Here is a 13,065-nt window from a genome sequence, read left to right as displayed (position 1 = left end):
GTCTTTAAGTTTCGAGGTCATGCAAATACTCTCTGAAAAGTTGAGAAAAATAACTTTTAACAAATATACAATTAAAAATGTAGAGTCTTTCTCTTCATGGATTTTTTTTTCCTTTTTTTTTCCCTTTTGCTCTCATTTTACCAACAAATGCTCTCTGGAATAATTTTTCTCCCTGTAATATCAACTACCTCTGACTAGCAATAGCAAATGGTTTATGGCTCTGTTAAATCTAAAACGTAAGGAACACATTCTTCAAAGTCCCACCCAAACATCCTGTAGAAACGCACTGCACACTTTTTCTGAGAAATATTTTTCCCATTCGTTTCCTCCAGATTTTACGGTGACCGGGAGGGGATGTTCGGTTCGCTTAGTTTTGTCGTGGCCACAACATATTAACTTGTGGGAACATGATCAAATGTTGTGGCCACAAGATATTAACTTGTGGGAACGTGATATGTTGTGGTCACGAGATCATTTTGTCGAGGTAACGACATCCTAATGTCGTGGCCTCGAGATCCTATGTTGAGAGAGTGACATTTTTCACGTGGCCACGAGTTTAATGTGTAAACAAACCTGCATGACCATAGCAATCCCGGTCACCATAATATTTTCTATAAACAACCACATTTCAACCACAGATGGCGATAGAGAGCCCAGAATTCTGAAGCGTACCATTAAACTGAGTTCATCGTAGGTCTGCTCTGAAAGATTCACCTTCATAAACCTTTTAAGACTTCCAATTGAATTAGCTGTTATTGGTAAATAACTAAAAGAATAATAAAAAGTGCAGTGAACGGTAAAACTATTTGCTTTAAAAACCAGTGTGTTTATAATTATGACAATAAAATAATACCAGTTGCAACATCAAGCATTTGACGAAATGGTGGTGATTTATGAATTTTTACAATCTGCTTACATCCAACTGACCTGACCAACGTTAGTTTTAGGGATTGGGGGTGGAGCTTCATGCTTGGTTGTTTTCTAAAAATCATTTGTTTTCATACAAAACAAATTGTACAAATTCATATCAAATAGTTCAGTTTTCTCATGAGATTGGGCTGGACCTCAATGACCTCAACAGTCTAGATTTGATTTCACAAGGTCTTTAATCAATTTCACTGTATTTCAATGAATTACTTCTCTATTTCATATTTCTGAGCCTTTTTACAGAGAATGAAGAGTTCAGGTCTCTTAGTCATCATGATAATCGAATTTGCCAAACGCCTACTTCCAGTATGTCCTTGTGCATTGCTGCCAAAGGATCGGGCGTTTTTGTAATTATATAACTAATAAAGACACAGATGTGATTCAATTACAAAGAACAAGACAAACAATCATCAAAGGAATTGATGTGAATCAACCAGATATGTTCATTGCTTACGTTGTGAAGGCGCCATTCTGCTTCGCTCCACGATAGTATGAGTAGAGGTTAAACATTCCAATCATGAAGGCCACAAACACCATTATGAAGATCACTATGAATTTAAATATGTCTTTCACGGTCCTGCCCAGGGAGATCTGCAAGGGCCCAAAGCTCTTTCGCCGGTAGGATGTACGCAATCCGAGAGAAGCTCAGAACCACTGCAATGGCATAAAGGCCCTCAGAGATCAGCTGAGGGTCTGAAGGAACCCAGTGGACACGAGCTGAAATATATGCAAAGGAAGCTTGTTAAGGCTGAGCATGTTGTCTTTTGTACAGGTATTTCAAAAGATCAAGCTGAAGGTATTCAACAAAAAAAAGTAATTGATAGAAAATAAAAAGGGAGCTGTCATATTTAGATTTTACTCTACTCTCAGTGTTGGTTTTGCACTTCATTAACCTCTAAACCAAATGAATGTTTTTTTTTTTTATGAAACATCAGAGTCTGCAGATAAAAAAAGGACTTAATTGACAGAAATATTGACGCTGACATTTTCCAAAAGGGACTGCACTCTTAAAGTTCATTTCTTCTAGTAATCAGAAAGGTTCAAAGCTGAATATATAGTTTCTAAAAAGATTCTTTTGTTATATAATTTTGTTTTCATACATGTTTTTTCTACGTTATCTACATGTTTTTCCCAACTTTATTATGTTTCTGTAGTTTAGTTTTCATGTCTTATTTTCCTAAAATGATTGCTTTAATACTGACAGTGCTATGTCTTTCTTTACTTTGATATATCTCTGAACTATTTCAGTTAATATATGCAAATAATAAAGAATCCAATGTTTTGTGTACAGTTTTTAGGTCAACTGTACATTCTGTGATTGATCAGCCAACAGGGTTGAACTCACTACTACGTCATTTTCATATTGGAGGAGAATATATCAGTGGGAAATACAAAAATAAATTTGTAAATAAATAAAAGAACGTCTCAGGTTACGCAGTTGGTGTTTTTCTATGTATGCTTCAGACACGGGTCACGACGAGGCGTTCCCCATAGCGACCCCTAGAGGACGCAGTGTCTCGTTCCCTACTCAGGGAACCATGGTTACATAAGTAACCTGAGACGTTCCCTGAGAATAGGGAACGAGATGCTGCGTCCCCTAGAGGGTGCTACGGGGAATGCCTCCGGCATGACTGCTGTCTGAAGCATGAGTCTAAACAAGACAATGAACTTGACAACTATGACGTCACAACTGGTGTGGCCGAGAGTATAAAAGGGTGCCTGTGAAATACGTCTTCCACTTCTTGTCTGAAGGAGACATATACAGGAATGCCTGAAGCATGGCAAAGGGATGCAGCATCTCGTTCCCTATTCTCAGGGAACCATTGTTACATGCGTAACCTGAGACGATGCCTTTCGAAAGGGATCTCGCACTGTGTCACCTAGAGGGCGCTATGGGGAACAGTATACCCACGCCGCCATGCTGAAGGGATGAGTGCCTTATTGGCTGAGCTAAGTCAAAGACTTAAATGAGTCCTCACCCCTGCACCAGCAACGCGATCATAGACCGGAGCTTTTCAAGAACGGAGGCCTCAACAGGAAAGAAACCTAATTACATTCTTATTCCGGCCTGCATCCAAGGAGGCTCACAGAGAACCTAACACTCAGAGCTAACTTACTTTAGCTAACTCTTAAATGAGAGGCGGCCTAGCAACACTCCACACTAAGGTCAGTAGCCGAGGAGGCTCCCAGAGAGCCTAACAACTTTGCATATTACCCTAACTAGCTGTAGGAGCGGAAGGATATCGGATACCATGCAAGGAGGCTCACATACCCCTTTTCCACCAGCATGAACCGGGTGCTAGTTCAGAGCCAGTGCTATTGCCGGTTCGGAGTTTGTTCAACTGGCGAACCTTCTAAGAACCAGCTTGCCTTTCCACGGCTAGAGAGCCACCACAGAGCCAGGTCTTACATCACTGAATAAGTCTCTTCTTTCCCAGTAACGCTAGCGTGTCAGTGCCAAACACAACAGGCTTGTTCAAGATGCATCGGCACCATGCAGACTGATCGGCACACGACACCAAAGCACCGCGAAAGCGATCCAAAAGCATAAAGAAAGTCGTCTGCCTTCCAGTCACTCCCGCGGCACACCGACTGGTCCGAGCAGCACCGATCCAGCCCGAACAAGCCTAAACACACCATCAACAATGGTGGACATTGCATTGCTATTGATGTTCATGGCTTTGCGAACCTACATTGGCATCCAAACACGGCGAATTGTTTGTTCATCTTGTTGGTCACAGTAACCCTGACCCCAGCCCCTGACACAAATGGTTCTTACTTCTAGACCAGCAATTTTTTGGTTGTACTTACGGACCACTTTTCCTGGTTCGGAGCTAGTGCTTTGGGTGTCGAAAAACAAAGAACCGATTTGAAACTAGACTCTGGCTCCGAACCAGCACTCAAACTGCCTTGGTGGAAAAGGGGTAACAGAGAGCCTACTACTCGCAATGCTATCCTAATGGAGCTCCGGGGAGCGGAGGCCTCAGTAAGATAAATCTCTCCAGCAAGAGGAGGCCTAAGAACATTTGCAGTAGCCAAGGAGGCTCACAGAGAGCCTAACAACTTGGGCCACTACCTAGCCAAGCTCTAGAAACGGAGGCCTCAATATGACAACAGACCTAACTATGCCCTATGCTCAGGACATCTTGCAAGGAGTCTCACAGAGAGCCTACAAACCACCAATGCTGTCCTAGCAGAGCTCTGGGGAGCGGAGGCCTCAATAAAGATAACTCTCTGTCATGAGACGAGGCCTGACAATGCTCGCAGTAGCCAGGGAGGCTCACAAAGGGCCTAACAGCTTAGCAAACTGCCTGGCCGAGCTCTAGGAGCAGATGTATCAACAGAGTTCAAACAACTACTCGACAACAAAAATATTTGTTGACAATTTTGTATCGTCGACATTGACGATAATTTTGACTAATCGTTTCAGCCCTATGGCCAAGGAGGCTCAGAAAGCCTAACAACTCCACCACTGTATGATGGAGCTCTGAGGACAGAGGCCTAGAGGTCTGCACGGGCTTTAAAGTGAAGCCGGAACCCGGCCCGTACCCGAGATCGTCTGACCCGACCCGAGCGGCACAGTTAAATTTAGAGCCCGAACCCGAAATCTTTTTTTTTTTTTTTTTCACAACAAATAGCCAATTTTAAAAAATGCTATATTTCACGATTGCATGCAACGGTCAGTAAGCAAATGCAAGTAAAGAAACAGAATCATTAAGAAAAAACACTTACCAGTTATGAAAGTTTATGAATATCAGGTGCAGCGGTCACATAAATTCTGCCGAGTTTTTGAATGGTTGTATACGACAAGACGATAATTCTTCCATCGTGCAAATTATGGTAATTTTCGTCAGTTAAGGCTCGTTAGCATTCGGCCTGCTTTAAATCAGACACAGAGATGCAGTGCGGTAAGATCGCTTTTTTTTTTTTATTAATTAGGCTAATTATCATTTATTTGAATTAGCACCTGCGTCTGCACATCTCTCTCTACAAGCAATGAGGCTTGGTTCCTTCAAAAACAGCGATTTTTACCCCCTCATTGCAGAGAAATATACCGTTGCGAGTCAGTAGCCTGTCGAAGCTATTTTACTAATAAAAGTTACCTTGCTGTGTTGTCGTGTGCAATAATATGTGTGTGTGTGTGCATGCGTCTATGAAAGGGCTCGGGTCGGGTAGCAAACCTCTAAAGAGGCCTCAGCATAACAACTCACTAAGATAAGAGGAGAACCAGTTACTGTAACCTCATCGTGAAAAGCATGCAATTTAACCTCAAGCGTGCTAGTTCAAACAACGGATTCTATCACCCTAAAAAGAATCATACGAGAACAGGCGTGAATGCATCACTATAAGTGCCTTATAGAGAGCTGAACGCTCTCATGCAAACGCTAACTACTATACCTCAGGAGAGAGTAGAAAGGAAAGAGTTCCTTACCTGTCTCTTGTAGTCAGTCTCGTGAATGCATCATACCTAGCGCTTCCAGCTTGCTCGAAGAGAAGACGGCATTCCACCCAAAAGTGCGTCTCGCATCCCTCGAGTATAGGGATGGCGTGAATGGAGCTTTCATTGAGAAATCCTTTCAATGCACGCATTCTGCACCCTCAGGAGGTAAACGCGTGTGCTCCTAACTCATGTACAAACAAACAATCTCCTGAAGACAAGAAAGAGGATGATGTATTTCATACGTGCCCTTTTATACTCTCTGCCGCACCAGTTGTGACGTTATAGGCTGCCGCCTGACAATAGCTGTGTCTCATTTAGAAGGCTGCGCCCTCCGGAGGTCGAATCCTCTGTAGGATGCATATACGAAGTGTCCTCAACCTAGAATTAAACGAGACGGCCTTCATAGGACAGGCGGAAAAGGAAACAGGAAGTATCACGTTGCTATGCCAACACATTTAGAGCATTGTTGCCTCTCACACAACTTAAATGAAGGAAATTTATTTCTAAATTTGGAAAGTAATTTGAAAAAAAAATGCTTTTACTTGTTTTTATTTTGTTCAATGTTTGAGGAGCTGCAGCGTAACAGACATCTGTTAGAGAGAAAAAAGGAGGAGGATATTAAAAACAAAGTTTATCCGTTTTTACCGAGGCGATTTAAGGTAAGTTGTAAACACCACATCTGCGCTCGTGTGTACATCTGCCGGCGCCGGCATTTTTCAAATTAACAACGGTTGTTTACGGCGACGCAAAGAATTGTGGGTTATCTGTAGCAGCGAAGGATACACCTCATGCATCCTCCGAATTCCTGTGAAAGAAGGTCGCATTCGAAGGTCGCATTCGGAGTGTCCTACTTGCTTTTCTGAAATGAGACAGTCTCGATGACGTATGCAGCCTTCGAATGCGACCTCCGGAGGGCGCAGCCTTCTAAATGAGACACAGCTAATGTCAAGTTCATTGTCATGTTTAGACTCATGCTTTAGACACCAGTCATCCCCCATAGCGCCCTCTAGGGGACGCAGCGCGAGTTCCCTTTCGAAAGGGAACAAATAAAGGCATAAAAAAATGTTACATTTACATTTACGTACTTGATAGATTTTTTTTTTACCCAAAGAATCATACACTGTTTTGCAAAAGTCATTTTTGCATGGTTGAAGTAATGTAGTAGAAATCATAATAATTTATTTTACCATTGTTTATTTATTATTTATGATGAGAAGGTCAAAAAAGAAAAAGTACCATGTATGATCTTCCTCAATTATAATTTAAAACATTGCACAAAAATAATGTTTGCAAAAATCATTTTTGCATTGTTGAAGCAATGTAGAAACCATAATCAGCATTTTTTTTTTATTTTTTTTTTTTTCCGAAGTTTTGTTTCTAAATAGACCACTCTCGAGATCATATCAAAACTAAGAAAAGTGATTTTTAAATGGACAAAGCATTATTTTTTCAGTAATATTTGACAGCAATACTCACCAAGACAATAGTATTCTATCTCATGGGGCAAGGTAATGTTTGATAGATCTGTTTAGTGCTTGTCGACGTAAAATTTGCATGCCAAAATGCCATAAATCTAGCAATGAAGGAAGTCACAAAAATGGCCAGCATTCCAAAGTCCAGCAAATTCCAAGGCTCCAGCAGATATTCCCGAGGACCCTGCGACCATATCTCTTTACATTCAGCCCAAATCATTCCTTTAATTGGAAGAAAGAGACAGATAATTAGTTTTATCTTAAAAATATTTATGCACCCGAAGTTATTTAGTGTCTTAAAAAGTATTTCATTTCTAAAGATTTATACAATATTTCTAATAGATTTTAATAGAACAGTTGTAACAGATGTTAAGATAGTTTGAAGAGTTGTGACCCCTCTTTGAATCATTGTGTGCTCATAGCAGTCATTTGGGATTCATTTTAGTACATCACTGTGGGAAACCGAGAACTGGAAGAGTTTTTTGAACCTTTAGTTTCATATTGTTCATAGCAGACTTTCATATTTGATACACAGACTTTTATGGCTCTTATAGTATAATATAGGATAACATGGAGCTCATACTCAATGAGAAAAAAAAACACCTCAAATTTATTCAGAGGCCCAAACTGAGCAAAAATATGCAATTTGGTGTAGTTGCTGATATTTATTGCCAAAAAGTAAGATGAGCTTAGTTTTATGCTCAAAATTCTGTAGTTTTTATTGTGGGGTGGGGTGAGGTTGACATATAATGCAATGCGATACAATGATGACTGAGAGATAAACAAATAATCATTCCTCAATCTGAAAAAAATATATTTGCTACTCACATTTTAACATGATTTTTGTGAAAAAATTATGTATAGATAAGTAAAGTTGCTTTAGCAGTTTTTCTTCTTAAAATAATACGAACAATATAAAAGTTATTCTTATGTGTACTTCATGAAATCTCCAAAGATTTCAAAGCAAAAAGACATGTGTACCACAACCTGAAGGGGAACATTTTTAGAATTACACTAAAAGGCCTTTGACTTGCTAAACAAAGTATAAACTATCAATCAGACAACAGAAGACATGTAGTAGATTGTGTACAAGTTTTTCAGCAGAGTTTTAGAGGCCTTAGAAATTTGTGTATCAAATGATACAGTACCCAGTCAACACGTGAGATCATGCGATGATCACAGTGACATGATCACACGATCCTCATACTGTGATCCTCACGGTGTGAGTAGAACGTGAAATCATTGTGAGTTCACACGATCCTCATACTGTGATCCTCACGGTGCGAGTAATACATGAGCTCATTATGAACTCAAACGATCCTCATACCACAGTATGAGCGCACAGTGAGTGTGCAGTGACCTCACATTGGGAGCATAGTATGAGCACACAGTGAGTGTGCTGTGTGGTTACACTTTTAGCTCACTGTGACACACACATTGTGACCACACCATGAGAATCATGTGAGCTCATGGTGACATCATTGTGAGATCAAATTGTTGACTGGGTAGGCTTTATAGGGTTAAGCTTGATGTTTAATGTGTCATTTACTCACCCTCATGTCATTCCAAACTCATATGTACTGGTCATATAAACTACTTCTATAGTGCATTTATGATAGATTTTGGAATTTATTAACTGTCATACAAAAATGAGCAGTGTGAACGTTCTGCAAAAGCTCTCCTTTTGTGTTTAAAAAAAACCATACAGGTTTGCAACGTCATGGGGGCGAGTAAATGATCTGAACCAAAATAAAAGTTTGATTTGTTGTTGCGTAACACGGTGTGAGATGATGTCTGACCTACAACCCAGGAAATGATCAGCATTTCCATCCAGGTAAAAGGGGTGGTCTTCATGCGGAACAATTGGGAGGGGTGGTCGTGGATGATCATATTTGGTAAGAGAGATGTCCCTTCAAAACGGTCAGCAGCATTCATAATGAGAAGGCCAAGAAAGATTGTGAAAGAAGCTGCATGTGCCACAAATTTTAAGATTTGTATCATGTATGATCTTCCCCAACTATAATTAAAAACATTGCACAAAACAAATAAAGAATGTTCTGAAGTAATGTCATTGTAGTAAGAAGTCATTGTCTTATTTTCTTACTTATAATATCACATAATTCACTACCGTGGCTGAATTCACATTGAGTAAAGGTTCAAGTTATTACAGTCTGACCTTGCTTGAGGGTGCTATCCAGTATAGTAAGGCCAGAATGGGAAGTCCAACCACCACCAGCAACTTGACAGCTGTGGTCTGCTGCCTGAGCCCTGACAGATTCTCATACCATATGGACAAAAGCTGCTGTTGGCAGTTTGGATGGGCTACAAACTGTGTGGGAAGCATCAGAGCAGGCAGAGATACAGTAAACAAATGCTTTTATTATTGTACTATCATCCACAGTGATTAAGCTGTTGTATTTTAGCACTTAAAGGTGCAATAGGTGATTGTCTTCAGAAACATTTTTTGTTATGCTGGTTGAAAGTCTCTTCACATCCCGATAGCAATCATTAAGTTAAGTGGTCTAAATGTATTTGTCTGTATTTATATATTCTGTGGAAGGTGTAGGATCAAGAAATGTTCGTCTAATCAAGGGGGGTCGTCTTATAATCAGGGTCGTCTTATATTCGGGCCAATACGGTATTTAAATAACAGAATACGTATTTGATACCACAGCAAAAACTAGTAGCATATAGGGATGTAACGATTCACTCAACTCACGATGCATTGCGATTCATGATACTGATTTCGCAATACAATTTTTCTTTTTAACAAAATGAGATTTAAAGGAAGTTCTTCTAGCATCAGATGACAGGGATATTTCCATACTCCGCTGCCTCTAGGAAACGCTCTTCAGTTGGCAATAGACTATTGTAACGGGTGTTAAACATGTAGGCCGGTGTAATGTCTCTTAAGAACTTTTCAGTCCTGATACAAAAGATCTCTGTGTTATCTCCTGATTGGATTAGTTCGAAGCCTCATGATGAGTTGATGCAGTGACATATCAGTGTCCTGTTCATGATAGAAATCCCTACACCGGTCTCCGCATAGCCATGCGCCGGCTCTTAGCCAATGCATGCCTCTGAAGGCCATCGTTGCTCCACCTATTCCAAAAGAGGGAAAATCAAATCACAAAACTTGTTTGAAACCGATGCGTTCACATTAGCGACATCCCAGTGAAATATTGTGGGGAAAAAGGTCCATTGTTTTTTCTCAAAGTGTAGGAAAATATGAAGCACAGCTCACACGGAAGTCACTTTCAAGCCGAGCAACTTTCTGTTGGCCAACACGGTAAATTCACACAACCAACTTGAACCTTTTGCAAAATCTGCTTGAGGAAATTTTTCGACCTCACTTGAAATTCCTGATCCCATGGATTCCTATTGAAATGACTGGATTATGCTTGAGAAAATTTGCAGAACAGCGATTAAATGTGAACAGTGGTAAAATGTCACCCTGTGTTCTAGATAAGCAACGCGTCAGAAAGTGTCACCTGTGGCAACATTTCTGCAAATTAATATTATATTGCTTCTTACACGTTTTATGACACTTGAAATTGAATGTCCAGAAAGTGGCGCTAAATGTGTGGTCAGTTTTATCTGAAACAGATGATCATGAATCTGGTAACGTTTTATTGTGTGGTTTTATTGTGCAGACTCATACTCCAAGTGTTTCACATCGCAAGTGCTGTACTGTACCGGTGATCATGCAAACGTCAAAACTTACTGGTTTACAAATCATGCACAATGGTAAGTGTTGTGAGGTCATATCATGGTATTGAAAAGGAATAAAAGTTGTTGCTGTTTTACTGCCACTAGTGGTCATTTTTGCAGCAGGGACTGGCGCTCTCTCTGGCAGCGGCAGGTCGCAGCGCCACTTCCGGTGGCATCCCTAGATGCCACGGCAGCAAGAAGTGTGAAGTCATGCTTCCATTTTATTGTACTTGGTATATAATCTCTGATTGTTGCTCCTCAAATTATATTGACACCCGTACAGTACAAACAGCAGAGGCTGACAATGATTATGACTTTCTGATGCTGGACTAGATGGCAAAAAAAGTAACTTTTATGGAGACTATTCAGCTTTTGTTCACTCTTTATTAATCCTTTCCTGTCAACTGTATGTGAACTGTTGGATCCTGAAGGATGAAAAATTCTTACTAAAATATAGCGACAGTAGCCCACTTGTTTTTATCCACAAGTTATGTGCAAAACATCTCACAGTCCTATCTTTTCACAAACAGGAAAGAAGTGAACAGTTCTGCTGGAGAACTTTCTGCCCAAGCAGCTTTGTGTAGGGATTTAATTTGGTGCTAGGCTGTTGTTAAAAATGGGCTGTTGTTAAAAATGTCTTACCTCTTCAGTGCTTTCTGTGTACTCACCTGTTCTGATCTCTGCAACACTGGAAAAAAAGAAAAAGAAAAATCGGTACCTAATTACAGTGGCATCAGCTTGACATGGAAATCCCCTAATGTCATGACAGGGAGAATGTATTTAGTGATGTTATACAAAGAGTAAGTATGAACACCCACAATGAAAAAATATCCTCTACCTTAATTGTGGGAACTTTGCATCATCATTTTTAAAAAACATCACCGCACGCCACTGAGATGTATATAGTTTTACCGAGCAAACAGCAGAAACGGCGAGAAAGACCATGGCAGCTGCCATGAACTCTGGCAGCTGCCTTTGACTCCTGGCAAGAACTATGGCAGCTGATACATACAAATGTATAATAATAATAATAATACAATTGTGGGAACTTTGCATCATCATTTTAAAAAACACCACCGCACGCCACTGAGTACAGTGTAGTTTTACCGAGCAAACAGCAGAAACGGTGAGAAAGACCGGGGCAGCTGCCACGAACTCTGGCAGCTGCCAGAAACGACTAGTGGCAGCTGGGGATGCCACCGGAAGTGGCGCTGCGACCTGCCGCTGCCAGGCTTTGCGCTTGCTCTCTCTCCATTTCTGTGGGAAAATCCAGTGAATTGTATGTATAGGTACTTTTTTTAAATTTAGCAAAAATGTAGAAGTGCGGTTTTCCACCGAGCTTATGTTATAAGGCTTGGAAACAAGGCTTTGATTACATTATAAATTAAACAATATGATTATAAATATTATTGTTATATATTTTTTAAATATATTTTCCCCATAAATAGCTTCAATATAGTTAGCTACTTTTGTTAGTAGCTTGACTGTAGTTTAACTATGAATTCTGAGTAGCCTGCAGCTTGTCCACTATCATGCTACTGAATTTTTTGACTGAAATGTTTAGCTGTATATATCATCTTCACAGATTTCCAATGAAGATACACTCCACCTGCATCTAAGATGCATATTGATTTTGAAAAACTCTTCTAAACATGTAACATCTGTGATTTACCAAATGACAATGAGTTTTGAAGGTTGTTTAGAACAGGGTAACAGATGTGTATGTCAGGAAAAAGAATAAAGAATGAGGATGTGCCTGAATGATTGCATTTAATTTGCCTAATTTTGTTTAAATAATTTGTTTGTTTCTGTAGCAATGACAGCACTAAATCAGAGATCAACGAGCCCTCCTACACTAATAGTTATTCAAGAATACTTAGTTATTCAACTAAGTTATTCAAGTTAAATAAGTTAACACTTAGTTATTCAAGAAAATTCTCATCCCAGCAAAGGGCATAACAGTGTCAATGTTCTCTTTGTTACATTTCAATCTATATATACCTTTTCCCTTTAAAATTCAAGAACTTTCTGTATTTTAAGTCATAATAATCCACGTATGAGGAGCTAAATGTTGGAAAATGTCAAATATGTTGGGTCAAATTTGTCACAGATTTACAAAAACATGCTGAAAGACTAACTGGTTTTTAAAATACAGACCACATAAAGACCACAGATGAAAGAGAGAGAGAGAGAGAGAGAGAAATGTGTGTATGACCTAACTTCTCTGTGTGACAACTAGACCCAGTCTGCCCTGATATTAAAGTAAATGCCAAAATCACATCAACATTTTAAACTGTTCCAGTTTAGCAGTTATTACCCTAATTCATCTTACACTGGGCCCAGAGTTTGTCTGTTAATACATATGCAACAAAAAAACTGTTATTTTTTAGGTCAGTTCTTTATATCAGAATTTTCAGCATGATCAATACTTTTTAAGAACAATACTTCAGGAACATGTAACTTGTCTTACACTATGTGCAGCTATCAATAAGCAAATAGGCTAAAAATAGGCTA

The 13,065-nt window shown here is 39.7% G+C and overlaps 1 pseudogene; it reads right to left on the bottom strand.

Annotated features, from left to right (window-relative positions):
• The window catches only part of LOC107709813 (short transient receptor potential channel 6-like), a 28,695-nt pseudogene that overhangs the window by 7,820 nt on the left and 7,810 nt on the right, over positions 1 to 13,065 (bottom strand).

Source organism: Sinocyclocheilus rhinocerous, unplaced genomic scaffold (genome assembly GCF_001515625.1).
Source record: "Sinocyclocheilus rhinocerous isolate Xijiao unplaced genomic scaffold, SAMN03320098_v1.1 scaffold4918, whole genome shotgun sequence".
NCBI classification, from domain to species: Eukaryota; Metazoa; Chordata; class Actinopteri; order Cypriniformes; family Cyprinidae; genus Sinocyclocheilus; species Sinocyclocheilus rhinocerous.
This window is presented reverse-complemented; position numbering and strand designations above follow the sequence as displayed.